The sequence below is a fragment of the Heterocephalus glaber genome, unplaced genomic scaffold (genome assembly GCF_053883595.1).
Source record: "Heterocephalus glaber isolate CG9 unplaced genomic scaffold, H.glaber_assembly_v1.0 deba00001472, whole genome shotgun sequence".
NCBI classification, from domain to species: Eukaryota; Metazoa; Chordata; class Mammalia; order Rodentia; family Bathyergidae; genus Heterocephalus; species Heterocephalus glaber.
The window spans coordinates 44,305,940-44,331,048 of NW_028258315.1; the positions used below are offsets into that span (position 1 = coordinate 44,305,940).

General features: G+C 39.6%; 1 long non-coding RNA gene across 1 annotated transcript; it reads left to right on the top strand.

Annotated features, from left to right (window-relative positions):
* Positions 1–6,604: 6,604 nt before the first annotated feature.
* LOC147826342 (uncharacterized) lies at positions 6,605–16,516 on the top strand. Its single transcript, XR_015439491.1, has 3 exons — positions 6,605–9,499; positions 11,657–11,770; positions 14,835–16,516. It is a non-coding gene; the product is annotated as an uncharacterized LOC147826342 (long non-coding RNA).
* The last annotated feature ends 8,593 nt before the right edge of the window (positions 16,517–25,109 follow it).

Consider the following 25,109-nt stretch of genomic DNA (forward strand, 5'->3'; position numbering starts at 1 on the left):
CAAGGCAGAAGACGGACAATGAGAAGGGTCTTTTCTAAACCACAACCAAAGAGAATGAGGCCTGTGATCCTGAGGCCGGGACTGTCAAGCTCGATTCATGTAGACTCCTAGTAGTGGCAACACCTGGAGCTTAGAGTTAGAGTCTGTACACCTAGTCCAGCCTGAGGTTCTATCACATTCCCAGGGTATGTTTGCCATGATGAGTGTGTGTGTGTGTGTGCGCGCGCGCATGGGAGTGCTTGCACAGAGGCCACATAGGGGCTGGGCCAGCCTCCTCTTAGCTGCTGGCCCCTCTAGGACTCATTCATCTCCCACAGCTGTCGGGAAGAAAACAACAGGTGAAAGCAGGCCCAGCTCATTGTTCCCAGGAAGCCTTTAGCTATGCCTGCCACCCCCATCCGCTGGCCAACAGACCTCCAGTTTAGATCACATTATGGTGGGAAGCCAGCTCTTGGAGCCACATGGATGGGGAAAGCCATTTTTCCATTCCCAGCCCTTGAAAGTTCCCTGAGTTTGTGCCTAGGAACATGCCATTAGGCCTCTCAAGGGGCTCCATGAAATACAGGAACAGGTGCAGTTGCCCCTCTGGGAGCTCAGCCTGTGGCTCTGATGGCTGTGAGGTCAAAGGAGCACATTCCACTTCCATGCCCCCAGTCTCTCTGTCATTCTGTGGAACAGTCCTGAGCACTGAGGGTTTCAGGTCCATTTGTTTGCCACACCTCCCAAATCTTCTAGCAAGACCCTGAGAGTGGCATTCATGTCGTCTCATTCCTGAGTTAGTTCTTTTTTTTTTTTTTTACAAGGGAATTCCTTTTTTTTTCCCCATTAACTTTATTGGTACATTTTAGGTATACAATACAGTTACATTCATCATTGGGATCTTGTACCATTACATGAGTCTCTTGGTTCTTATTTTTTTTCCCCCTTCCCTTGCCCTCCCTTCACCCCCTCCACCCTTCCCTATTTGCAAAGACCTTGTTTCCATTTATTTCCTCTTCTCACACTTTTTCCTTTCCCTTTTTTCCCTTCCCCTACCCCTCCCAATTGCCCTGCTCTTTTAGACCTTTTCTTCCTGTTACACAATATCAGTTATACATTTTTTAAATTACAATATTAAGATCTAGGAGACATTACCATAGATTTTACAGAATTTAAAAGGATATAGAAAGCATATTACAAAAATCTTTTTTGCAATAAATTTGACAACTTCTAAGAAGTAACTTAGAAGACAAATTAATGAAACTGACTCTGGAGGAAATATAAAATTTGAATAGCACCTATTAAAGAAAGTATGTTCCTAGCTTGAAAACCTACCTATATGACAACAGCAGGCTCATAAACATTTTAACTGATAAATTATACCAAACAATTAAAGCAGAAAAAAGAAGGAACACTTCTCCCCTCATTGTAGGAAGTCAACATTGTGCTAATACTAAAACTGGAGAAAGATAATAGAAGAAAATAGATAGAAATTTGTTTAACAAACTCTTAGAAGTCAGATCTGGCAGTAGGTAGAAAGTGGTTTTGTCACAGGGATGGCAGTGTTGGTTCAGCATTGGAAGATCCACCCCCAAAAGTCATCATTTTAACAGAGGAAAGGAAAAAGCCATATGATCCTGTCAGTAGTTGGAGAAAAAGTATTGGACTAAATTCTACAGCTGTTCATGGTAAAAGCTATCAGGAGTCTAGAAGTAGAATAGAAACTTCTCAACAAATCAAAGACATGTACTCCATACTTCCAGCGAGAACGCCTTGTATGGATGGAGAAGATAACAATGCTTTCTCCTTAAGGTGGGGAACAAGGGCAGATATGCTTATGCTTCATCTGTCCATTAAACTTTGAAACCTAGCCCCACCAAAATAGTCTGGCAATAAAATGATACAACTAGGATAGGATTGGCATGGCAGAAGCAAAATCTTTATATGTAGATGAAATGATCATCTACAGAGAAAATACTAAGAAATCTCTAGGCGCCCCTAGAACTTGTAATTGAATTTAGCAGGATTAGAAAACACAAGGTATATATAAAAATTCAGGTCTGTGTACACTTGCTATAAATGAAGAATTGGATATTAAATTTAAAAGTTATGTAGGAGTACAAAGGACCCAGAAAAGCCAAAAACGGAAAAAAAAAACAGTGTTGGAAGATGTTTAGCACCCAATTTTAAGACTTCTTCTAAAGCTGCAGTAATCAAGGCAGTGTTGGTATAAGGAAAGACATATAGATCATTTGAATAAAACAGTGAATCTAGAAATAGAACCACACGTATATGATCCACTGAGTTTTGAAAGATTATTTGACATTAGCATTTTATAGAATATAAACTTGATTCAAGAGCCGAGGAAGAGATAATGTCTTCAGCAAACAGCACTAGAACACCTGGTATCCATATATAAAAAATTAACCTCAAGCCTTTTTTTCCATACATGAAAATAACTTGAAGGGATCTATGAACCTAAATAAGAAAGCCTAAAAGTATAAAACTTTAAGAAGAAATTATAAGGGAAAATATTTATGAATTCAGGGTAGGCAAGAACTACCTAGGATACAAAAAACATGATGTATAAAAGAAAACAATTGATAATGGGATTCCATCAAAATTTAGAACTTTAAATGACATCATTAAAATGAAAAGTAGTCCTTAAACAGACCATATTTACAATGCATATAACCTGTGAGCAGAATATATAAAGAATTCTTAGAGCTCATTAATAGATAACCCAATTAAAATGTAGACATAAGAAGACGATAAATAGCCAGTATAGCACAAGGAATGGTGTGCAACTCTAGAATCAGAAAAATACTAATCAGTACAATAATAAGATTGAGGGCCGGGGATTTAGCTTAGTGGTTCTGGCGCCTGCCTTGTAAGCGCAAGGTCCCAAGTTCAATCCCCAGTACCAAAAAAAAAAAAAAAAAAAGACAATAATAAGATTGAATTATACACTCATTAGGGAGATGAAGTCAAAAGTTTTAAAAGCTTTGTCATGACTTTTTTTTTTTTTTTTTTCTTTTTGGTACCTGGGATCGAACTCGGATCCTTCCACTTGCACAGTGGGTGGTGAAACCACTGAGCTAAATCCCCGGCCATGACTTTTTCTTTTCGTTGGATTCTCCCCCTTTGTGTTTAATTTGTCACACCAATGGATTCATTCTGCTGGGTTTCCTGGGGTTGTGATCCTCATTGTCTTTTCCTAGGGTATTGTCTAAAATTTTTTGGAGTGCCACTTTGGTATTCATGAAGTTCCTGAGGTGCTCTTTATCATCAAAGTATCTTATTTCTCCATCAATTTTGAAAGATAGTTTTGCAGGGTACATCAATCTGGGTTGGAGGCTGTTTTCCTTTAGGGCTTGAAATACATCACTCCAAGCTCTTCTTACCTTGAGGGTTTGCATTGAGAAGTCTGCTGTGATTCTGATGGGCTTTCCTTTGTATGTGATTTGTTTCTTTTCTCTCATTGCTTGTAGAATTTTATTCTTCTGTTGGATTTCTGGAATCCTAACTATTATATGCCTATGTGTAGATTTTTTTTGATTAAGGCTAGCTGGAGTCCTATATGCCTCACTTATCTGTATGTCAAGTTCTTTTGCCCTCCTTGGGAAGTTTTCTGCCATCACTTCTGTGAAGAGTTTTTTTATGTCATCTGCACTCTCTCCTCTTCATTGACTCCAATCAGTCTTATGTTATTCTTCTTTGCATCATCTAGCAGCTGCTGGATTGATTTCTCATGTTCCCTTACAATTTTAAAGCAATTTTTCTTTTCCTCCTCACTAATTGCAATCTTATCTTCTATATGTGAAATTCTATCCTCACATTGGTTCATTCTGCTGTGCAGACTTTCAATGGAGTTTTTAATCTCTTGGAAATCTGTTTGTATCTGTTTTATGGATTCCATTTGTTTCCTATGTTGGGATTCCATCATATTCCTCAGATCCTCTTTTTTTTAAATCTGTGTCCTCTCTAGATTTATTAATCATGTCTTGCACCATGAGCACAATCTTTGTTGTTATCTGAGTAATTATTTCTGATTTCATTTTTTTCCAGATCCTCTTTTGTTGCCAGTTCAGAGAGTCCAGGTGGTTGAGTATCAGATTGTTCCATCTCGTTTCCCTTTGGGGTTGCTGTAGGTGATCCAGAAGTCTGTTTCTGAGGCTTGTTTATGTGTCTTCTCATTACCATGGGGGGGGGGCGGTGCTTCTGGTGCCCACGAGGCTCACCTTCTCTGCCCTAGGAGCTTGGGATGGAGGCAGGGAGCTTCCTTCCAGGTGCTAGGACCAGCTGAGCTTCACTGCCCTGGGAGCCTGGGATGGCAGTGGGGGAGCTTCCTTCTGGGTGCTGGGATAGGCTCACCCTCTCTGCCCTGAGTTAGTTCTAATGGCCTAGCTTGGTGCTTCATGTATATTAAACTTTGAGACATAAGTGGGAAATTCAGTTGTGTTTGAACTGCACAGATAGCACCATGTCTAAATTCTGAGACTCTATAAGATAAGGGCTTCAAAGCATCAGAATGAAGTTTGTCATATGTATTGAACAAAGACAAAGACTTGTGAATGTCAGGGCACACCTCTCACTCTCAGGCAAACATGGAGGAGAAATAAAAGGTGGGTAAGGAAGGTAAACTGGAGACAGCCTTAATGCCATGATGAGGAGTTTAATCCTCAACTGGAAGGATTTCCTAGCTCTGACCTTCCCCATGCAGCCCAACTGGCCTCTCCTAGCTCTGTAAAAGAGGGAGGGCTGTCAGGTGCCCTCTTCTCATCTGGATGCCCACATATTCAGCCTGTTTGTTCTTGCATTTCTTTTTTGTGGGGGGCAAGGGCAAGGATAGTATAGGGGAGAATATGAGGACAAACTGAGTCACAAAGTAGTAGATAATCAGCACAGTGACATTTGAGGACCAGAGCATATTTTAGAGAAGGATGGCTGTTACTAAGGGACTGTGGTCCCCACATCATGAGAATGGTAAGAAATCTTAGAAAGCTTGGGAAGACCTAATTAAACATGACATCAAATTAAAGATTAAATCAAAATTTTGACTCCCATCAACAAGGCTCGGGTTGGCTGCAGTAGAGGGAGAACAGGCCTCTCCCATGTGTGGGGACTCCAGGAAAACAAGACAGAGCTCTCCAAGGCAAGAATGGGAGGGTTCCATGGACTTGGATGGCTGGAGCTGGCAGTCTGCTTGGATGGTGAAGGTTTTCTTTTCTCATGCCCTGAGGGGCTTTTCCAGGCACATGGCAATACCCCAGCTCTGTCCTGTGCATAGGAAGTGAGCAGTGAGATGGAACAATGTGCCCCCAAAACTCTGGTTTCCAATGTTTGAATTCCTGGCATTAGCCTCGTTCTTGTGGAACCTTTCAAAAAAATGCCATTAATTAGGTTGCTGAAGTCATCTGACAGGGGTTATTAGCAAGCTTTGCTTGATCAAAATTTCTAGTCTGGAAATTGTGGAGTCACTATCCACTTTCCCTCTCCTCCCTTGTTTTTCTGCTTCATGACCTGATCAGGGCCCTCGAGGTGATTTCCTGTCTCTAGTCTTTCTACCTGAAATCGACCCTACACTACATCAAGACTGACTTTTGGAAAATATCACTTAGCATTCTCCTCCTCCAGCTCCTCTTCCTGAATCCCCTCCTAAATCCCTGACAACACCTACTGCTCCCTGGATTAAGAATGAACTTTCTTGAGCTTTATAGCTGTCTCCAATTTATCTCTCCACCTCATTCCTTTAATACCCCCTTTAGAGTCCATGCATCCTGTAGATATCTGCCTTGGTTTCCATGTACCATACCTGCTTCCACTCTTGAATCTCTGCTTCCACCTTTTTTCCTATGCTGCAATGATGCTTTCACAGTTTATATGTGCCCTAGATCCTCCATGAAGCCAGCCTTCTCTGAAAACCCTTGGACTCTGTGACATTTCCCTTCCTGAAACTCTTACAACCTGTTATAGCAACACTTGTTTGCTTCTTATTGTTTGTTACACTGTAATGTCATTAATATTTTTCCTCTATATAGATGTCCCTTGACTTAAGATGGTGTTATGGCCCAATAAACCCATTGTAAGTTGAAAATATCATACGTTAAAATGCACTTGGGCTAGGGATTTAGCTCAGTGGTGCCATGCCTGCCTTGCAAGTGCAAGGTCCTGAGTTCGATCCCTGGTATGAGAGGGGGGGAAAAAAGGTAAAAAAAAGGACTTGATACTCTAACCTACTGAACATCATGTTTTAGCAACACAGTACACTATAGTATGAATTTTCACCCTCTTGGTTATGTGGTTAACTGGGAGCTGTGGTTTGCTGCCAGTGTCCAGCATTGCCAGAAAGTATCATACCTGATAGCACTGGCCTAGGAAAAGATTAAAATTCAAATTTTGAAGTATGGTTTCTACTGAATGTGCAGTATTTACTTTCTTTTTTATTTTAATATAAGTAGATATTAATAAAGAAAATATAAAAGTTCTATGGAAAAATAATTTTTCATAACAAAAATAATTAGAGAATAACAATGGTAAATACACAGTGTATAATGATCTTAAAAAAATATATTTACAATTACTAATCTATCTCTCAACTAATTTCCTAATATTTTACCTTTTTTGTATAAAACATTTTAATTATTAACAAAGTATCTCACACTAGGTATAATTTTGAATAATTTCTTCCTATTTCACAATATGTATTATATATTTTTGTCCTTATTTATACTTTCAGTTTCTCACACCAGAGAGACAATGCGATATTTACACATGTGGGTCCAATTTATTTTACTTAAGAGTATGGCCTCTAGGTGCATCCATTTACCTAGAAATATCTCAAGTTTATCCTTCTTTATGGCTGAATAATACTCCACTATATTAAAAAAATCTTTATTATCCATTCATTGGTTGATGGGCATTTGGATTATTTCCAAGATTTAACTATTACAAACTGTGCCACTATAAATGTGAGTGCACATATATAACTGTGGCATGATACTCTTAATTTGGGGGGGAAGATACCCAGAGGGGGGATAGCTGGGTCAAATAAGACCTCTAATTCTAGTTTTTTGAGGAATCTCCATATTGATTTCCACAGCAGTTGCACCAGTCTACATTCCCACCAACAGGGGAAAAAGATTCCTTTTCCCCACAGCCCGCCAGCATTTGTTATTGGTTGATTTCCTGATAATAACCATTCTTTCTGGAGTGAGACGAAATCTCAGCATCTGTGTTAATTTGCATCTCTCGAATGACCAGTGATGTTGAACATTTTTTCATGTATTTATTTGCCATTTCTACTTCTTCATCTGAGAAGTGTGTATTTATCTCAGTTGTCCATATTTGGACTGAGTCTTTACATTTGGGAAGTCTGATTTTTTTCAGTTCTTTATATGTTCTAGATAATAGTCCTTTGTCTGAGGAACCACTGGCTAAAAATTTTTCCCACTTTGTGAGTTGTCTCTTTACTCTGTTGGTGATTTCTTTTGCTATGCAGAACTTGGGTCCTTGTGCCTGTGAAGCAGGAGGCGAAACCACTGAGCTAAATCCCCGGCTAGAAGCTTTTTAATAAGATGAGATCCCAGTTGTTGATTCTTTGTAATGTTTCCTGTGTGGTTACTTTTACACCATCATAAAGTTGAAAGATCACAAGTTGAATGATTGTTGGTTGGTGACCATTTGTAATCTGACCAACTAGATAATCCATTTTTTTTTTTTTAAAGGATGGAGTCGAACATATTTGGGGCATGTAGTAAATAGTTCGTCACTAGATATAAGCAGAATCTGAGTCATTTTCACATGACAGCTACTCAAGACATGGGGACACTGTTTTCTGTGGAATACTGTGGCACGGAACCTCTCTAAACACACAGCAGGGCTGAGTAGTTGGCATTACCCCAGGCTTCAGCCAATGGGAAGGGACAACCCACCAATGCCACAAATGTGAGTGGACAGGTCCTCTAGGACAGCTGGTAATCTGGATCCATGTGTCTCCTTCAGGCACATCTCAGTCCTGCCTGCATGGCAGAACCTGTCCACCTAGAGAAAGACTGGGTTCATTTGCTATCAGCTCCTGGCACCTTTTTCTAGCCAAGCGCTCAAGTGAAAGAAGGACTCCCAAGGCTCCTTAGAACCAGGGGAGCTCCCAGCTATAGCCCACACAGTCTTGCTAAAGGCCTCCCATGAAATTCTAACTGTTTTGTCTTCTGCTTCTCTGTGTTGTACCTTGTTCCACTGGTTCCCAATTTTAATGAAATCAGTTTTGTCCTGAGCTGCCATCTCCATCATCTCCCTGGACCAAGTGTCTCTGAGGGTCACCAAGAAAGCACGTGGGAACCATTGTGGTTGCCCAATAAACTGGCTTCAAAATAGCTTTGTCTAAGCCCCCTGGGGACATTCAGTCTCCTTGGCTCCTGTTCCCCCAGTGCTGGGCCACACAGTCCCAGCTGTGCCCAGGGAGATGCTGTCAGTCAGTGCCCTGGAGCAGTTGGCTATTTTTAGGTAGCCCTTGTCCAGAGCAGCCATCTTCCTGAGGGGCCCCTGGGCTTATAGGCACTGTCTGTCCCTTGATTTTCTTTCTTTTGTTTTGCCTCCTTTCCTTTCCTTTCCTTTCCTTTCCTTTCCTTTCCTTTCCTTTCCTTTCCCTTCTTTTTTTTCTTTCCTTCCTTCCCTTCCTTTCCCTTCCTTTCCTTTCCTTTCCTTTCCATTCCTTTCCCTTCCTTTCCCTTCCTTTTCTTTTCTTTTTGTGATTCTGAGGATTTAGTCTGAGGCCTTATATTCTACCATTAAGCTACATTCCCAGCCCTCTCCTTGGTTTTTTAAGGACAACTAGCTTCAACTGGGGGGAATCCTAGAATTGGCTTCTAGTAGAGGAGGCAGATTGGGAATGATATGAGAATGGTGTCCCAGAGAGGATATGTTTGCTAAGCTTTGGGTGGGTTCTCCTTGGAGAGGAGCTGGGAGATGACTGGAACTGGTGACCACAGGGTCCTGTTCATGGCTCCTGCTTTTATTCCTACTCCAGAGAGACTCTCCAGGGCTGGGACTAGTGTGCCTCAGGCCCCAAATTCTAAGTGACTCTCTCTCCCAGGGTTTAATTTCTCAAAGCCTCTTCCTTATCACCCTCCGTATGTGTGACCTGAGTTGATAGCAGTGTGCTAAATTGAAAAGTACTTGGAATCGACAGAGTGAATGCTGTTCAGTAGATCAGTTGTCTAGTTCCAAGTTCCTCACATCTGTAAAATGTGCATAATAAAAACCACCCCATCAGCATTGTAGGGTTGCTGTGAAAACACAACCCCATACCTACTGGAGCAATATTTGCAGAACATGGGTGTTTGTATCAACTTCAAGTGCCCCCTGGTTTCTGCAAGGAGAATCAGAGACAGTCTATCACAGAAAGCAGCATCTTGCTAGCTGATGGTGCATAATATTTGCTTGTTTTTCTGTTTGCAGTCACATTTCATTCTCACCGACCAGCCTCAGAGGGCAGGTAGGAGAAGCCCCCAAATTCAAGGTAGGAATTCCTAGTAAGACTACCAACTGTCCTGTTCTTTAGAGCAGACCCTGCTCTAGTTAACATAGAGGGCCTCTCAAAATAAAGCTCTTGTGTGGATGCTAAAAGTCAACCCTCCTATAGGAGTGAGGAAGGGAATGAACAACAGCCAAGGCTGGAGAACAGAGCACCCTGTCTACCATCCATGGCCCATGTGAGGGTTCTGCTAGCATCAAGCTTGTGACATTCCTGAGGAGAGTGACTGTAACCCTTCTAAGGTTTTCCTGGATGCCCTTCCATCTGTGTCACCAGCACAAGCAGGGCCAGGCAAGTCACTGAGAGTGCAATTTAAAGCCAGGCATCCCAGTGCCAGCTAGTGTTCTCTTTCAGCTCAGCAGCTCCAGGTCAGGTCACTAACAAAAGAGACAAGGCCACTCCCTAAGCTGCAGGCTCTGGCAGGAGCCTTCTAGGCCTCCGGGGGGCCTTGAAGCTTGCCTTTCATGTGCAGAGCTGGGGGCTTGGAAGAAACTGTGCTTGCTGCCAAATTTCCTCAAAGAACAATGAGAGTGAAGATGCTGGTTTGCAGTCCAGGAAGCCGGAAGGGGTGTGGTGGCAGGTCACAGCAAGGTCAAGCAGATCACTGCAGGGAAGCTGCCTGCCTGGAGAGCAGGCAAGCTGAGACTGTGCACCTTCCCAGCCCTGGATCCTCGAAGGGTCCTTGAGTGGCTCTCCTTGTTCCTAGGATATTTGGGCAGATTGTAGGAAGCAGAAGCTCCTGCAGAGAGAAGCTATAGTTTTTAATTAGAGACTTGGAGGTAAATGACACTTTGGGGGCATTGTGGCTACTGGTAACAGTTAGCAACATCATCACAATGCATTTGTGAATTGTCTCTGGCACCCACTATAAGATGTTCCATGAAGACATGTGATCTCTGCCTTCTAGAATCTTCTAAAAGCTTCCAGGCTGTCTAGAAAATGCCAACGAGCAAGGCAGAGTGAAAGGCAACATAGTGGGTTAAGGTCATGGACTCACACTGCTTTGTCTGGTTCCTAACTTGACTATTTACTGGCTATATACTATGCCTCAGTTTCTCCCTCTGAAGATTGGGATGGGAATAATAGCATCTTCTTTATGGAACTGTTATGAGGATCAAATGAGGCATTGTTTGCAAAGTCTTTAGGATAGTAGCTGCATCATATGCTTATAGTATTTGCAAAATAAATAAAGTGGAAATAAAATTTAAAATGTGGGTCAGGACAAATGGGAAGAGACCAATTTAGATTTTAAGATGAAGTTTTGTCAGTTTTTCAGTGTGGATTTTGGCTTTTTTGTATAGTTTTGGTTGTTCCAAATCTGTTTCGGCTTTGTAGAAAAGTGGGAGAGAATGTGATTCTGAAATGCAGGGACTGTTATAAAGCTTTTAAAGACTATAGGGTTGCCTACCTGAGATTTACTCTCCTAGAGACAGTGGCTGTGTTCTTGCAAAGTATTGTGCAAATTGCTTTTCCAAACAGTTTGGGTGGATAGGAAGGTTCCAGACCATCCTGAGATTAATACTACTGTGTTAATGAGGAGAAGTTAAGATGGAAGATTCTTGGCTAAAGTTCCAGAGGATGATGGCATTTGAGGCAATGTGTTGAGCTGCTTACCAGCAAAGCTTCCAGGATTTGAACTAAAGTGGTGTCTTCCCCCCCTGGACAGTAGGTATTTATAGAACACTGGGCAGTGCCCTCTCCACTCCCTCCAAAACTCAGTGGGAAAGAAGAAAAATTCCACAGCTAAGGAAAGGCATTTTAGTGCTGTCTTCCCCATGGCTACAGCATAAGCTGGTATGGAGTTGGTAGTGGAAAGGATTGTTTTTCCAGCAACTACAGATCCTCAGAGGTCTGGGTGCTTGAGGATCAGTCATAGAAGGGACAAGTCTCTCTTTAGTAGGTCTTCCAAATGCCACAGGACCAGCTTGGGTGACTGTAGCTTCAGGCTGTCCTGGGAAGGGATCTTTGGTCCCTCTTATACCCTGGAGGGAGTGGCCAGGGACAGCCTGACATATCAAGGGTGTTTAGGGGTTTAAGGGCTGAACAGTGCAGTGAGGGCATTTTTAATCTAGGGCCTTTGAGGTAAAAATGCTCGTCAATCTCTCTCTCTCTCTCTCTCTCTCTCTCTCCCTTTTTCATCAGGGATCGAACTCAGGACCTTGTGCTTGTGAGGGAGGCCTGGTGCCACTGAGCTAAATTCCTGTCCCTCAACCTCTTGAAAACACACAGATGCATCACTGTAGAGTAGCACCCAGGGTAAGTATTTACTTGTTCTAAGTGCTTTATATAAAAAATATTGTCTCAATTTTCACAAAAACCTTAGGAGGGAGGTAATTTAAGTGCCTCCACTGAATAGATGAGGCAATTGACACCCAGAAAAATTAAGTAACTTCCTCAAGGAGATGCAGCTTATAAATACTGGAATTAGGATTCAGATCCAGTTGATTTGAAGACCAGTTCCATCCTCTGAAAGACGTTTGCTCTTTCTTGCAGCTGTACGTAATCTGCAGATCTGGTCAGCATGTTTTCATTAAGTCACTGGTTAAAAACAACAAACGAAGAATCAGGATAGGCAAAGACATTGTAGTCACTATTATTTGATCAGCCTCAGATCCTTCCCCCTGAGGACTGTCATCCAGCCCAAGTGCCCCAAAGCTTGTGATGGGAAAGTTCAGTACACCCCATTTCTCCACTGCTTTCACTCTTAGCTGAATGGCTTCTGTGTCCCTCTCCTCACCTTTCCTCCTAAATCCTGTTCACTCCCCTTATTTGGTGTATGTGTGTGTCATGTCTTTGGGGACAGTCCTGAAACCAGAGCTGTTTGGCCAGCATTCCACCTATTGTCCTCTAAGCTGTCCAAGCAGAACAAACCTGCCTGAGATTCTCATTACAACGCCTGCTTTGGAAGACCAGGGGCCAGCTGCAGTGGTTGCCAGGGCAACCAGTGGTGTAGAAAAGGGTAACAAAAAAGAGCCTGGAATCTCTTCACTGGCCTTCAGGAGTCAAGGAGTTGAGGGGAGGGCTGGAGGTCTACTGTGAGAGAAGGTTGCTATTCAGGAGCCATTGTTCCAAATGTCAGCTGTGAATCTCTCCTGCCACTCTGTGGGCCTGCTGGGCCTCCAGCACAGTGCCCTGCTATGCACCACCAACATGTGTCTTATGGAGCCTTTTCCATTTTGTGTAATCCCTACTCACACTCTGATTGTTTTCAATCCCTTCCTCCCTTTCTTTCGTCCTCTGCTGGGATGCCTTTTCCTCTGCTTTCAATTTTGTGAGATACTAGCATCAATATACTGAAAAGGGAGAACAATAAAGTAAAATGGAAATAAGTTCTGAGATGGGGTCTGATGTGGCCCATCCAACAGACTCGGGACCTTAAACTCCAAAGGGCCAAGTCAGGATCTGACTTGGTTCTCTGGGCAATGATTTTGGGAAGCCACTATGATAGTTTCTTCTCCAGTTACTCATTGGGTATCTTCTGCTGCCACAACCTTGGGAATCAGAGGGGGACATTTTTCCTTCAAAGATTTTGAGACTCATGGGCCAGATCTTTCTTTTTCTCCATGGGACCCCTTACCAGCCCTGTCCAAGGAAGCATAATGCCTATAATGCCTAACCAAACTCCCTACTCTCTAAGGGGGAGTCCTCTATGCTTTTTATATGCTCTCATAACTCACTAGCCCGAACACAAGTTTCTCATAGGCAATCTCTGTTTCATTCCTACACAATTTGCAGGCTGTTTTCTAATCCTTTGATGATGCAATATTTTTGTTATTGTGTTAACTTTCTGTGTCTCATAATATCCTGATCAGGAGAATCATTCAGAAGTATGTGTTTAAGAAGGTAGATTCCTCAGCAGTGTGAAGAGACAACCCACAATGTGGGAAAAAATCTTCACCTGCTCTTCCTCAGACAAAGGTCTACTATCTCGAATCTAAAAAGAACTTAAAAAGATCAGACCTCCCAAAATTAAAGACCCAGTCCAAACCTGGGCAGCTGAAATGAACAGACATTTCTCAGATAAAGAAGTAGAAATAGCAAATAAATACATGAAAAAATGTTCAACATCACTGGTCACTCAAGAGATGCAAATGAAAACAACACTAAGATTCCACCTCACTCCAGAAAGAATGGCTGCTATCATGAAATCAACCAAGAACAAATGCTGGCAGGGCTGTGGGGAAAGAGGAACCCTGCTCCACTGCTGGTGGGAGTATAGACTGGTGCAAGCACTGTGGAAATCAGTATGGAGACACCTCGAAGAACTAGGACTGGAAGTCCCATTTGACACAGCCATTCCCCTGCTGGGTATCTTCCCCAAAGAATTAAAAGAATCATACCACAGTGATATACGTGCACCCATGTTCATAGCAGCACAGTTTGTGATGGCTAAAACTTGGAAACAGCCCAAATGCCCATCAACTGAAGACTGGATAAAGAAAATGTGGTTTTTTAAATAAAATTGGAGTACTATTCAGCCATCAAAAATGAGAAATTAGAGACATTTATTGCTACATGGATGCACATTGAGGTGATACTCTTAAGTGAAATAAATAGGACACACGTGTAAATACTGAATAGTCTCTGTAGTGTGAGAAACTGAAAGTGTAAATAAGGACTAAAAGGTGTAATAGATAATGTGAAATAGGAAGAAAAGGGACAAAGGCAAAGGGGAAGTGAGAGGGGTAGGGGAAAGGAAAGAAGGGAATGGAATATGAGAAAATGGAAAAATGGAAACAAAGTCTTTGTAAATAGGGAGGGATGGAGGGGTTGAAGGCAGGGCAAGGGTGAAAAATAAGAACCAAGAGAGATTATGTAAAGGTGCAAATTTCCAATGATGAGTGTCATTATATTGTATACCTAAAATGTACCAATGATTAGAATGAATAATCGATAATGTGAAATAGGAAGAAAAGGTCCAAAGGGGTAGGGGTCGTGGGAGGGGCAGGGGAAAGGAAAGAAGGGAAAGGAAAAATGATGAGAAATGGAAAAAATGGAAACAAAGTCTTTGTAAATAGGGAAGGGTGGAGGGGGTGAAGGGAGGGCTAGGAATGGGAAAAAAATAAGAACCAAGATGCATCATGTAAAGGTACAAGTTCCCAATGAGAAATGTAAATGTGTTGTATACCTAGAATGTACCAATAAAAGAATTAAAAAAAAAAAAAAAAAAGAATGTAGATTCCTGAGCTAAACCTCAGATCTACTGAATAAAAAACTGGGGAGGTTGTTTGGGATCTGCATTGGAAAAATAGCCCCAAAGTGGTGCTCACATTGGGCAAGTGTGAGGAACCCAGGCTGAAGGGAACCTTTCTCTTCTCAGGTTTTCTCTTCTCTTCTCTGTGTATCATCCTCTCTGGCTTCAGGTGCACCTTTCCAGTTACAATGTGGAAACTGATCCTCACAGTTGTGCCAACTTGCCACAAACTGCCTGGGCCAGGGAGGCCCTGGGAAAGTCACAACTGGTCTCACACAGGCTCTGCTATCTCTGCTTTGGCTCTCCGCAATGTGGTCAGACCTGAGGGTCATTTCCTGGTGTCCTTGGTCTGCTGTGCTCTGGATATTGCATCTGTGCCTATGGGCTCACAGCAGCTTGAGCTCCAGAAGCACTGGATGGAAGAACTTCAGCCCTGTGCTGACTTCCAGGTATCACAAATCTCCTGGCTGTAGGAGCTGGGTAGGAGATGGAGGTGACACAGCTTTGGTATAGCTGTCACCTCTCCATGGATTAACTTTGTGAGCACTCAACATACTGGCATTGTGGCATCACCATGAGCTGGGAAGAGTATGGGCTTTGGAACTCAACAGATGTGGGTGAAATCTGGCTGCCACTTGTTACCTGTGATGTCTCAGGGCATCTATGTCCTTATCTGTAAAACATCAATCAGATCTGACTTCACATAGTTGTTGTGAAAATTAAGTATGGAAAATGTCCAGCGGAGTGGTTTCCAGATAGAAACCTCAATGCATGTCAATTTTCTTTCTGTTCATTTCCCCTCTTCCTGTTCAAGAGCAGACTAATTCATTGCACCTATCACATCCCCTTCTTTCTGATCCCATTGAAATACTTTTGAAAAAAGATCAAGTTACAAAAATCAATTTACTTCTATATATTTGTACCAAACAATTGAAAACTGATAATTAAAAGACCAATTCCATTTATAATGTTGTCAAAAGCATAAAAATGCCTAGAAACAAATTTAATTAAAGAAGGAAAAACTTCAATACTGAAAACACAAAATATTACTGAGCAATATTAAATATATAAATAAATGTGAAGTTGTAGGTTGTTTGTGAACTGAAGACTTAGAATTAAGATGTCAGTTTTCCCCAAAATGATCGTTTTAGTACAATCCTCATCATAATCCCAAAGGAGTTTCATTTTTGTAAAATAGAAATTGAATGTGGAATGTCCTAATGATCTAAAACTAGGAAATTTAGAGATTTCCTTGAAGAGTCAAAACAATTTAGAGAAAGGGGAAAAAGTTGGAGTCTTTACACTACCTTACATCAAGATTTACAATGACAATCTATAATTATTACATCAATGTGACATTGACATAAGAATAGACTAGATACATAGATCAATGGAATAGAATAGAAATTCAGATATAGACCTATATTTATATGGACAATTCACTATTGACAAAGTCATCAAGGTAATTCAATGCAAAAGATAGTCTTTTAAAAATAAACAGTGCTAGCGCCGGGGATTTAGCTCAGTAGTTCCAACTCCTACGTTGAAAGCACAAGGTCCCAAGTTCGATCCCCAGTACCAAAAATAAATAAATAAATAAATAAATAGTGCTAGAACAAGTAGATATATCAGTTGAAAAGAATTAACTTTGACTGCTACCTCATCATATACAAATATAATTCAAGATTCATGACAGTAAAAATTGTAAAAGCAAATCTATAAAACTTTTATAAGAAAATGTAGGCTAATATCTTCTTGATCTAGGAATAGACAAAGATTTACTTGATACTTTATAGAAAACAATAAACAATGAGGTAGTCTTTACATAAATAAATAAAAAATAAAAATAAATAAAAATTAAAAAATAAAAAAATAAATAATATAATATAAATAAATAAATATAAATAATATAAATAAATAAAATAAATTAAAAAATTTAAAAAATAAAAAAAATAAAAAAAAATAAAATAAACAATGAGGTAGTCTTTACAAAAGTTAAGACTTCTGTTCATCAAAGCAAGCCTCAAAATAGGCAAGCAATGAAAACATATATCTGACAAAGGTTTTGTAGTATGAATATATGAAGAACTGCAACTTAATAACAAAAACACAACCCAATTAGAAATGGTTAAAGCACTTGCACAATTCCTTCACAAAAGTACATTCAAATGGCCAACAAGTAAATGAAAAGATGTTCAACATCATTATTCATGAAGGCAATTGAATTAAAACCATAATGCAATACCATTTCATCTACTAGATTGGCTAAAATTAAGAAGACTTACAACATCAAGTGTTATAAGTGAATTAACCTGAATTTTCATACATGGTTGATTGGAATATAAAATGGTATAATCACTTTGGGACTTTATTATGAAGTTAAATAGATACTGCCTTGTGACACAGTAATCCCACTCCTAGATACCTAGAAAAGAGAAATGGAAACATAAGTTTACAAAAAATATGTAAAACAATTTTCACAGCAGCTTTATTCTTGGGGAGTTAAAAACTGGAAGCAACACAAATGTCTATCAGAAAGAGAATGGATAAATAGATTTTAGTGTATTCATATATACCATAATAAAAGGGATCAACTACTGATACAGGCAAAAACAGATAATTATTAGATATTATGTTGTGCAAAAGAATCCAGATGCAAATAGTATATGTGTGTATGATTCCATTTATATGAAGCCCCTATTCAGGCAAAGTTAATCTGTAGTGATAGAAATCTATCTGCAGTTGCCTCTAGGTAAAGGCTTGATTAGCAAGGGATACAAGGGAAATTGCATGATAGAAATATACTATGTATTTTAGAAGGGATGTGGGTTACATGGATATATTCATTTATCAAAAGTCTTTGAGTTGTACAATTAACCTATTATGCTGAAGATTAAAATGTTTTGAATTTTTGCATGAAATTAACGTCACTCAGAAAAATTCAATGAACAAGAATTTGAAGAGAACACATTTCATTACAGTCCATTGTTATGAGTGTTCCAAAATTGGATCACAGGCATTGAAAGGTTAAGGTTTATTAATTTAATTGTGTTACCTTAAAGAACCATAAAAAAGTATGGACCCTAGTGAGTAGGTTTGTTTTTCCACAGTGATATGGATTGGCAATTCTGTAACCACTTTCTGTTTACTTGGGTTTAAGCAAACAAGAAAATATAGTAACTATAATGGTAGCCAGGATTCCCATTTTTGGAGAAGGGAGTTAAAAATACGGAGAGAAAACTAGAATGTAATTCTGTGGTATTGGATTGTCATAAGAGGAATCAGTAAATCTTTGAGTGTTAGTGTTGTGGGACTGCATAACCTTTGTTCCTTTTTCTCCAGCCCCATTGTGATTAAAATGTGAGTTAATGGATGGAGATGCTTGTTAGTCTAGGGACGCTAGATAGGGATCTGTAACAGACCTAGAGTCCCAGAGTAAACTACTCAACTCTTTGTTTATCTGGAACTGATATTCCAGGCACCACAATTGTTAGAACAAGCTACAGATGTCTGCTGACCATCAATATGTGACAGTCGACCACTAACCTTTGTCCCCTTTTCTTTAATATGTTAACTTCCCCCTCAACCCCCTATAAAAACAGCCTCGGATTCTGAGCCAGTGCCTCTCTAAGCTATTTTGCTTTGGGAGTGCCGTCTGGCCAGACTAATAAAGGTCTGTTTTCCAACTTGTCCGGTGTGTTCCTTCCTGGGTGTTCTTCGCTGTAGTCAGCTCCTTGGAGCGTTTGGTGAGGCTCTTGGTCTTACATTCTGAAGGCACCGCTGGGATTCCTGGGTGTGCTTCACTAGTCAGCTCCTCGGAGCATTTGGTAAGGCCCTCGGTCTTACAGTGTCTTTATTTTTATACAGACATAGGATGTAGACATAGAAATAAATACAGGTATTGGTATGTGTGCATTACTATCTCTATTTACTGGAGTACCTGGAAGCAAAGAACCAGTAACAGTGAACATTCTCTCCATATAAGAGATGTGATCAAAAGATATGGTGAATGTTTAATTAAATTTTAAAAAAATTTATTGCTATAAATGACATTGCATTAATCCCCCTCAAAATACTGCACTTTCCTTTATTTTTTTATTTTTTATTTTTTTAAGAGTAGGAAACATTTATTGGGAGAAAGAAAGCTTCTGCCTAAGAGAGACAGAAGAGGGACTGGAAAGCGGGTTGCCTGCTCACCCTGTGGGACTGCATAACTCTGTAATCATAAAACTCCCCTAGCCCCAACTGTGATTGAATGTGAGTAAATAGATAAAGATGCTTGTTAGTTCCAGGACACTAGATAAGAGCTGTATCAGCCATAAGGTCCCAAAGTAAATTACTCAACTCTTTGTTTGAAACTGATGTTCCAACACTGCTATCTATAGAACAATCTACAAACATCTGCTGACCATCAGTACGTGTCAGCTGACCACTAACCTTTGCTCCTCTTCTGTAAATTTCGCCAGTTAACTTCCCTTGCAACCCCCTATAAAAAGAGCCTCGGACTCTGGGCTAGTCGCCTCTCTAAGATACTTTGCTTTGGGAGTGCCGTCTGGCCAGACTAAGATCTGTTTTACTTTCCAACTTGCCCGGGTGTTCTTCGCTGCAGTCAGCTCCTCGGAGCGTTTGGTAAGGCCCTCAGTCTTACACTTTGTTATAAATCTCTCTAGTTTTAGCTGTAAGAAGATAAGAGATAATTTGGAGAACAAATCTTGCTTAAGAAATTTAAAACTCTAGCTGAGCTCTTATAGATTTTACCATAGTTTTTTCCTAATGATCCATAACTGTGGTCAGCTATTGGTGTAGCTAGAAACTGCCAGAAAGGCTCAGTGACTGGAGCCCCTTTTTACATCTAGTTTTATTACTATGGCATTATTTTATACCTCTTTTGGTTATTCTTTTCTGCTGGGTTTTTAAGACCAAGTTAAAGTGAGACCTGTGTCAATCAGTATGAGCCTCTTGCTATCTATCAAGGTCAGTTAAGTGTCTTCAGGCATTACTTTGGAACCATGCATAGAGCCTCTTAGCTTCTCTGTCAGTGTCAACCATCAGGGTGCACTTTCCTTTAAACACACTTATCCCATCACTCTTGTAACTTTTTGAAGCAGCTTTGAAAGTCTTTACTAGGTGTAATAAAAAATATGGTGAATGCTGCTGTTGAATGCTATACAATTAGAGACAGGCTTATAATAACATTACAGTATGTGCTTGTCTACCTTGTACACTGGATCTGGCACTGTGTAACTTCTGGCTATTTCCCAAAATCAAAATGACCATAAAAGGAAAACATTTTGAATCATTTCAGAACATTGAGGCAGCCATGACAGCACAAGTAAAGACTCGTGAAAGAGGATTTCCAGAACTGCTTCAGAAAGTCATGAGAGCAATGGGCTAAGTGTGTTTTAAGTGAGGGGGAGTATTTTGAGGGAGATTAATGGCAATACATCTTTTACTGTAATAAATTTTCAAAATGTAACATTGACTGTATTTGTCAATCATGCTTTGTATACATCTTCTATGTCTGTGTGTTTCTCATCATCACAGTATAGCCATCAAAATCAAGAAATTCAACACTGATACAATACTATTATCTAATGTACAGTCTATATTCAAAGTTCTTTGGCTGTTCCAATAATGTTTCCCAGAGCTAATTTATGTCTTGGTCCAGGACCCACTGTAGCTCCATACATTGCATTTAGTTGTCATGGCTCTTTAGTCATTGTGGAAATTTAAAACATCTTCTATTTGAGTGGGCTTGTGACTGCTTTGAACCATGTGGAAGGATCCAGGGAAGGGAAGGTTTGTGAGCTGGGAAGATGCAGCATTTCATTGACTTTCTGGCTGATCCTTAACAATGGCCCTTGGGTCTAGATCTTGAGCACTCCCTCTGAGGCAGCACCTCAGCTCTCTGGAGTGTCTCATCCAAGAATTTTTTCAAATCCTCAGAAGGGCATGATGATAGGGATGGTTACCATATGTGATCATGAGTGGATCCCACCCAGAGATATAAAACCTTTAAAATTGAGCATATACTGAATTGTAAGTAAGGAGCCAGAGGTGCTGGGGAGTGACAAAGAATTAATCAAGGGAACCTAATAACTCAGACCACAGTTGTTTAGATATGTACCAATTTTGGTTTCCTGTGATTTACATTAAATTGCATATTTTATTGTACATATTTTCCATGTATTTTGGTTGGCTTGCTTGGTGCATATGTATATATCCTTTACCTCCATGGAAATACTGAAGAACAAAGCATGTGTAGTGTGTGCATGTGTGTGTGTATATGTGTATACAAGAGTGTGTGAGAATGTCAGCACATTCTGTGCTGTATCTTAGTGTGTCAGCACATGCTTGAGGGTGTGTCAGAGTATGTGTGTGCATTGTACACTGTTTTTTAAAAAAATTTATTTATATATTTATTGGTACATTTTAGGTACAAAATACATTTACATTTATCATTGGGTGTTTGTACCTGAACATGATGTATTTTAGTTCTTATTTTTTCTCCCATTACCTGTGCACCCTTCACCCCCTCCACCCTTCTGTATTTACACAGACTTTGATTCCTTTTTTTTTCTTTCTCATAATTTTTCCTTTCCCTTCTTCCCTTTCCCCTTCCCCTCCCACCAACCCCAAACCCTTGGACCTTTTCCTATTTCAAATTATCAATTATTCATTTTAATCATTTTAACCCTTGCTTACACTATCAGTTTCTCACACTAGAGAAACTATTCAGTATTTACACATGTGTGTCCTATTTATTTCACTTAAGAGTATGGCCTCAATATACATCCATTTAGCTATAAATGATGACTCTAGTTTTTCACTCTTTATGGCTGAGTAGTACTCCATTTTATTAAAAAACCACATTTTCTTTATCCAGTTTCTAGTCGATGGGCACTTGGGCTGCTTCCAAGCTTTAGCTAATACAAACTGTGCTGCTATGAAGATGGGTGCACATATATCGCTGTGGTATGATTCTTTTAATTCTTTTGGGAAGAGTCCCAGTAGAGGAATAGCTGGGTCAAATGGGACCTCTAGTCCTAGTTCTCTGAGGTATCTCCATACTGACTTCCACAATGGTTGCACCAGTCTGCACTCCCACCAACAATGGAGAAGGGTTCCTTTCTCCCCACAACCCTGCCAGCATTTGTTATTTGTTGATTTCTTGATAGCAGCCATTCTTTCTGGGGTGAGGTGGAATCTCAGTGTTGTTTTCATCTGCATCTCTCAAATGAAGAGTGATGTAGAACATTTTTTCATATATTTGTTTGCTGCTTTTACTTCTTTGTCTGAGAAATGTCTGTTCATTTCAGATGCCCATTTTTGAATTGGGTCTTTGAATTTGGGGGTTCTGATTTTTTTCAATCCTTTATATATTCTCGATAGTAGTCCTTTGTCTGAAGTACAGCTGCTAAAAATTTTTTCTCATATTGTAGGTTGTCTGTTAGCTCTGTTGGTGGTTTCTTTTGCAGTGCAGAAGCTTTTTAATAAGATGAGATCCCAGTTGTTGATTCTGCTAGTTCCCATGCTGCTGAGGTTTTGTTCATGAAGTCTTTTCCTATGCCAATGCCTTCAAGAGTTCTACCTAACTTATCTTCCAGCACGTTTAGTGTTTCTGTCTTAATATTTAGATCTTTAATCCACTTCGATCTTAGTTTAGTGTATGGTGATAGGTATGGGTCTAGTTTTAATCTTTGGCAGGTTGAAATCCAGTTTTTCCAACACCATTTATTAAATAGGCTATCTTTCCTCCAATGATGGTGGTTGGCTCCTTTGTCAAAGATGAGGTGGCTGAGCATGAATGGAATTGTTTCTGGATCTTCTAGTGTATTTCACTGATCCTCAGGTCTGTTCCTTTGCCAGTATCATGCTAATTTTATCACAGTAGCTTTGTAGTATAGTTTCAAGTTGGGGATTGTGATACCCAAGCCATGTCTCTGTTGCTTAGAATTGCTTTAGCTATTCTAGGTCTCTTATGGTTCCAAATGAATTTTTGGATTGTTTTCTCTAGTTCTGTGAAGTATATTGTTGGAATTTCAATTGCCATTGCATTGTATCTATATAGTAGTTTTGGAAGTATGGCCATTTTCACTATATTGGTTCTTCCTACCCAGGAGCAAGGGGTGTCTTTCCATTTTCTTGTATCCTCTTCGATCTCATTTTTCAGAGTGCTGTAGTCTTCAGTGTAGAGGTCTTTTGCTTCCTTTGTTAGATTGATTCCTAGATATTTCATTTTTTTGGATGCTATTGTAAAAGGAATTGTTTCCCTAATTTCTCTCTCAGTGAGTCTGTTATTTGTGTACAAGAAGGCTATTGTTTTTTGAGTGTTGACCTTGTATCCAGCTACTCTACTGAATCTGTCAATTAAGTCTAGAAGTCTTCTGGTGGAGTTTTTTGGGTCTTCTATGTAAAGTATCATATCATCAACAAATAATGACAGTTTAACTTCTTTTTCTACCTTTATTCCTTTTATTTCTTTCTCTTTTCTAATTGCTGTGGCTAATATTTTCAGAACTATATGTGTTTTTTGGTGGTTTTTTTTGTACCAGGGATCCAACTCGGGACCTTGCACTTGCAAGGCAGGCGCTGGAACCACTGAGCTAAATCTCCGGCCCTTCAGAACTATATTGAACAGAAGTGGTGATAGTGGGCATCCTTGTCTTGTTCCTGATTTTAGCATGAAAGTTTTCAGTTTTTGACAATTTAGTATGATGTTGGCTGTTGGTTTTTCATAGATAGCCTTAATCAGGTTAAGATAAAGACCTTCTGTTCCAATTTTCTGTAGGGTTTTTATCATGAGTGGGTGCTGGATTTTGTTGAATGCTTTTTCTGCATCTATTGAGATGATCGTATGATTTTTGTCCTTGACTCTGTTAATATGGTGTATTACATTTATTGATTTACATGTGTTGAACCATCCTTGCATCCCTGGGATAAATCTGACTTGGTCAGGGTGTATGATCTTCTTGATGACCCTCTGTATTCTGTTTGCTAGTATCTTGTTGAGGATTTTTGCATCTATGTTCATTAGGGAGATTGGCCTGTAGTTCTCTTTTTGGGTTGGGTCTTTCCCTGGTTTTGGAATTGAAGTAACAGTTGCTTCCAGGAATTAATTTGGAAGTATTGCTTCCCTTTCAATTTCCTTGATGAGTTTAAAGAGCAATGGCATTAGTTCTTCTTTAAATGTCTTATAAAATTCAGCAGCGAAGCCATCTGGACCTGGGCTTTTCTTTGTTGGTAAATTTTTAATTACATTTTCAACTTCACTCATTGTAATTGGAGTGTTTAGAATTTCTATGTCTTCATTTAACTTTGGCAATTCGTATGTACCTAGGAATCTGTCCATTTCTTCTGTGTTTTTAATTTTATTGGAGTAGAAGTTCTCAAAGTAGATATTGATGATCCTCTGGATTTCTGTTGGATCTGTTGTGACTTCAACTTTTTCATTTTTAATTACATGGATTTGGGCTTTTTCTTTCCTTTTTTTGATAAGGTTGGCTAAAGGTTTATCGATTTTTATGTATTCTTTCAAAAAACCAACTCTTTGATTCATTGATTTTTTTGTATTGTTCTCTTAGTCCCCATTGCATTGATTTCTGCCCTGATCTTTATAATTTCCTCTCTTGTACAAGCTTTGGATTCATTATGCTCTTCTTTTTCTAGGAGCTTGAGGTTCTGCATTAGATTATTTATCTGAGTTTTCTCTGTTTTCCTAATATGGGCATTCACTGCTATGAATTTCCTGCATAGAACTACTTTCATTGTGTCCCATAGATTCCTGTATGTTGTACTGGCATTTTCATTTACTTGTAAAAACTGTTTAATTTCTTCTTTAATTTCCTCTGTGACCCATTGGTTGTTCAAGAGAGTGTTATTCAGTTTCCATGTGTTTGTTGGGGTTTTGAGGTTTCTTATGTTATTGATCTCCAATTTTATTGCACTTTGGTCTGATAATATACAGGGGGTAACTTCAGTTCTTTTACATTTACTTAGACATGTCCTATGAGGCAGTATGTGGTCTATTCTGGAGAATGACCTGTATGCAGCTGAAAAGAATGTGTATTCTGATTTTGTGGGGTGGAACACTCTGTAAACATCTATTAAGTCCATTTGTTCAATAGCTTGGTTCAGTTCTAGAATTTCCTTGTTAACTTTTTGTCAGATGATCTGCCTATTTGTTATAGTGGGGTATTGAGATCCTCCACTACAATTGTATTAGTATTTATTTGGTTTTTTATGTCTATTAATATTTCTTTTGTATAGTTGTGGGCATTTGTATTTGGTGCATATATATTTAGGATTGTCATCTCTTCCTCTTGGATTGTTCCCTTCACAAGGATGTAGTGACCATCTTTGTCTCTCTTAATTAGTTTTAGTTTGCAATCTACTTTGCAA